The sequence below is a fragment of the Anabrus simplex genome, chromosome 3 (genome assembly GCF_040414725.1).
Source record: "Anabrus simplex isolate iqAnaSimp1 chromosome 3, ASM4041472v1, whole genome shotgun sequence".
Taxonomy (NCBI): Eukaryota; Metazoa; Arthropoda; class Insecta; order Orthoptera; family Tettigoniidae; genus Anabrus; species Anabrus simplex.
Genome location: NC_090267.1, coordinates 327,973,297 through 327,978,339, shown reverse-complemented (window position 1 = coordinate 327,978,339; position 5,043 = coordinate 327,973,297).

Sequence of the window (5,043 nt, the reverse complement as noted above, 5' to 3'; positions counted from 1 at the left end):
CTGGAAAATACATATCATTTGTATGAAACAAATAACGAAAGCAGGAAAGATAGGTTGTGGCATTTCGAAAACCAATATTTATAGGTTATGATATGGAGAACTCAATAATTACGCACCTTAGATATTTGGAATCTGTCACCGCATGGACAAGGGTAGTAATATATCCCTTCCTCCTCATCGTACTCAAAATCTTCTATTTCAATTTCGTCGTGATAGACAGACATTATTTTTTACAGCACGCATGGTATTTCCACACTGACGTCAAAGTCAAACCCGTCGATCTAGAAGAAAACAATGCAAGTAGTAAATACCACGATACCAACTGTAGAACCGTACGCTGCTGCCAGACCGACAAAATCATACGGATCATAACAAAGATCTTCTAATAAAGACCTGGGGCCTGTTCCACGAACGAACTTTGCAACTTTTCAACTTTGCACTTTTCACTTTTCAAATTTTGCAAAGTGCAAAGTCTTTCTGTTCCACCATGGTCTAGGTTGTACTTTTCAATTTTTTCGCAAAGTGAAAAGTCTTTGCGAATGAGTGATACGATCGAGTTTATTCCATGAGCAAACTGTATAGGCCTAATACTCGACGATTTTAATGCTTTACTTTTCGCGGCGAATTTGACGGTATAATTGTCGTACAGTTTACGTTTTTATCATGGGAAAAAAGTTTATTACAAGTAGCTGGCTGTGCTGGAAGTTGTCAAGGAGAAACGTGACATACTTTTTCGACAACTTTAAAGATAACCTCTCAAATTATGACACATGAATATTAACGAGAGTAGGCTGCCGTCAACACATTCACACACAGAAGGAAATTCACCCTTCATTAGAAATGGATTATCAGGCCAACGTACTGTTAGGAAATATTACATTTACCTATAACATCTACGACTTTGGTAACAGTTCGCAAATAATTGTTTTGATGTCCCATACATTGGTGTTACACCGTGCAGCTGGGCACCATTTACTAACCAATGTAAGCATATAAGAATTTGTTCTTTTCCGGAAAGGGATTGACTTCTTTTTGTTACATGTTTCAATAAATGTCCGATCATTTCAAGAATATAATGAGCCTGTGTTGGGGTAATACGAAATCACTCGCGAAAGTCCGTCGAAGTGAGGTTATGAAAATTAATCTCGTCTTTGTACGTTCTCTTATTGGATTCTTCATCACTGTCCTCACTTGATGCTAATAAAAGCTCACGTCGTAACGTGTTTATATCACTAAACCAAATTCTACGCCGAGAAACAAGTGTACATACTTGTTAATTAACATATGAAAAGGGAATCATCTCTTTGCAAGATTTATGAAAACTTTTCACTTCATTTCTTTGCACTTTGCATTTCTGTACCAATGGAGGAACATAACAGGCTTGAAAAGTGAAAAGATTCCTAACTTTTCACTTTTCACTTTTCACTTTGCAAGTTAAATCTGAAAAGTGATGGTGGAACAAAATCTGAACTGAAAAGTGCAACTTTTCACTTTGCATTTTTCAGTTCAGATTTTGTTCCATTATCGCTTTTCAGATTTAGCTTGCAAAGTGAAAAGTGAAAAGTTAGAAATCTTTTCACTTTTCAAGCCTGTTATGTTCCTCTATTGGTACAGAAATGCAAAGTGCAAAGAAATGAAGTGAAAAGTTTTCATAAATCTTGCAAAGAGATGATTCCCTTTTCATATGTTAATTAACAAGTATGTACATTAGTTTCTCGGCGTAGAATTTGGTTTAGTGATATAAACATGTCACGACGTGAGCTTTTGTTAGCATCAAGTGAGGACAGTGATGAAGAATCCAATAATGGAACGTACAAAGACAAGATTAATTTTCATAACCTCACTTCGACATAACAACGCGAGTGTTTTCGTATTATCCCAAGAGGCTGACTATATTCTTGAAATGATCGGTAATTTATTGAAAGATAAAGAAGTAAATTCCTTTCCAAAAAAGAACAAATTCTTATGTTTACATTTTTTAGTAAATGGTACCCAGCTGTACTGTGTAACAGCAATGCATGGGACATCAAAATCAATTATTTGCAGAACTGTTACCAAAGTCGTAGATGTTATTGTAAATGTAATATTTGCTAACAGTACGTTGGCCTGATAATCCACTTAATATAGCGACGGGATTTCTAATGAAGGGTGAATGTCCTTCTGTGTGTGGATGTGTTGACGGTACTCTCGTTAACATTGATGTGTGTCATCATTTGAGAGGTTATCTTTAAAGTTGTCAAAAAAGGATGTCACGTTTCTCCTTGACAACTTCCAGCACAGACAGCTTCTTGTAATAACCTTTCTTTCCCACGATAAAAACTTAAACGGTACGACAATTATACCGCCAAGTTCGCCGCGAAAAGTAAAGCATTAAAATCATAGAGTATTAGGCCTATACAGTTTGCTCATAGAATAAACTCGATCGGATCACTCATTCGCAAAGACTTTTCACTTTGCGAAGAAATTGAAAAGTACAGCCTAGTTCATGGTGGAACAGAAAGACTTTGCACTTTGCAAGAATTGAAAAGTGAAAAGTGCCCCAGGGGCCTGTTCCACGAACGAACTTTGCAACTTTGCACTTTGCACTTTTCAGTTCAGATTTTGTTCCACCATCGCTTTTCAGATTTAGCTTGCAAAGTGAAAAGTTAGAAATCTTTTCACTTTTCAAGCCTGTTATGTTCCTCTGTTGGTACAGAAATGCAAAGTGCAAAGAAATGAAGTGAAAAGTTTTCATAAATCTTGCAAAGAGATGATTCCCTTTTCATATGTTAATTAACAAGTAACTTATGTACATTAGTTTCTCGGCGTAGAATTTGGTTTAGTGATATAAACACGTCACGACGTGAGCTTTTGTTAGCATCAAGTGAGGACAGTGATGAAGAATCAAATAATGGAACGTACAAAGACAGGATTAATTTTCATAACCTCACTTCGACGTAATATCGCGAGTGATTTCGTATTATCCCAAGAGGCTGACTATATTCTTGAAATGATCGGTCATTTATTGAAAGATAAAGAAGTAAATTCCTTTCCAAAAAAAGAACAAATTCTTGTGTTTACATTTTTTAGTAAATGGTGCCCAGCTGTTCTGTGTAACAGCAATGCATGGGACATCAAAATCAATTATTTGCAGAACTGTTACCAAAGTCGTAGATATTATAGTAAATGTAATATTTGCTAACAGTACGTTGGCCTGATAATCCACTTAATATAGCGACGGATTTCTAATGAAGGGTGAATGTCTTTCTGTGCGTATACGTGTTGACGGTACTCTCGTTAATTGATGTGTGTCATCATTTGAGAGCAAAGACTTTAATATTACTTATCCAGACTCACAGAGCGCGCTGGTGCTATGGGGAGAATTGAATATCTTCGCGCATCGCCATCTTGCGGGCACTTCATTTTCGAATGCATGGTTAACACGTGGTGATGTTTATAGTTCCTTGTGCGTTTTTTTATGGTGATTTATATCGGTTAGTGGATCTGTGGTTATGTTATGTGATAATTCACAGTATTGGCAACTATTTTTAGTGATAAGTGCGAGCTTACATTGATCGGCGATATTAAAGGAGAGTAGGCCTAAGTTAAGCCGTACGCCTAAGTGCGGAGTGGAGAAGTATTGTGCAGCTTTCAATGGTACAAATCGCTATCAGAAAGTATCTGGTATTTCTTTTCACAAGTGAGTAGAAGTTGAAATTTTATAAAATGACCATAATCGAGAATGGACTATAGAGTGGGTATGGACGTGGCTTTCTCAGTATTTAGGCTGCTTCTTCCTAGCGTTTTTCATTTCATTAGGGAAAGTTCTTAAGAACTAAACATCTATTCTGAAAAAGAGCACATTTTGTTCTTACAGACTGTGTCCCCGTATTACAATTTCGATAAACACGGGCCTTAGAATCTGGAAAATATGATTGATAAAGCTTGATAAAGCCATCTATTTTTAGGGCAAAATATGGCTTCAAATTATTAACAATTATCAGAAAAATGATTTATTAATACCATTATCCGTGTTTTCACATCTACTTTATAATAAAAGAATTGTTAAGTATGCTGTTCCAGAGAAGTTTGACTAGGCTGACTCCTACTTTGCACAAGAAAACACTAATCAAATTACCTGTTTAACTGTTATATTCATCTATGCTTGATATTCAAGCTCCTTTATCTTCTTCCTTATTAGAATCATAATGCTCCTGTAATAGAAAAGTTAGGATACATTTTCAATTTTAATTTGTGCTCTGAAAATCTCCTTTCAGTTCAGTTTTATAAAATCAGTAGGCCTAATATTGGTATTTAAGATGAGAATAGTATGAGAGGGAATTTTGCATCCAAAATTATATATTACCGGGCGAGTTGGCCGTGCGCGTAGAGGCGCGCGGCTGTGAGCTTGCATCCGGGAGATAGTAGGTTCGAATCCCACTATCGGCAGCCCTGAAGATGGTTTTCCGTGGTTTCCCATTTTCACACCAGGCAAATGCTGGGGCTGTACCTTAATTAAGGCCACGGCCGCTTCCTTCCAACTCCTAGGCCTTTCCTATCCCATCGTTGCCATAAGACCTATCTGTGTCGGTGCGACGTAAAGCCCCTAGCAAAAAAAATTATATATTTTTCCTCTCTCAAACCTAACCAACAACTGAAAATATATTTAACTCATAGAAACTTAAACTAAGCGAGGTTTTATTTTCATTGTTAGGGACATATATAGAATTATGAGGTAGAATAGCACCAGTTACAAACATGATCATTATAGTAGACCTAATGTTAGCTACATATTCTTTTTTCAAGACGGTATACAATGTTTTTCTGTTACTGGAGAGTGTTCTCTAAATTTAAGATATTTGTTTATCTACCTAAGTATCTATTTACTATCATTAGTAGTGTATTTTGAAGTCTTCTTATCCAGTTTTCTAAATGTTGTTTTATTACGCCTGTTACTTATAGGCTAGCTATCCAAACTATTTGTGGATATTAGTTCAATAACGATGCAAATGTGTTCAGTCTGTGTGCATAAGTATCATTTTCGTGTTATTAACGTCTTGATTT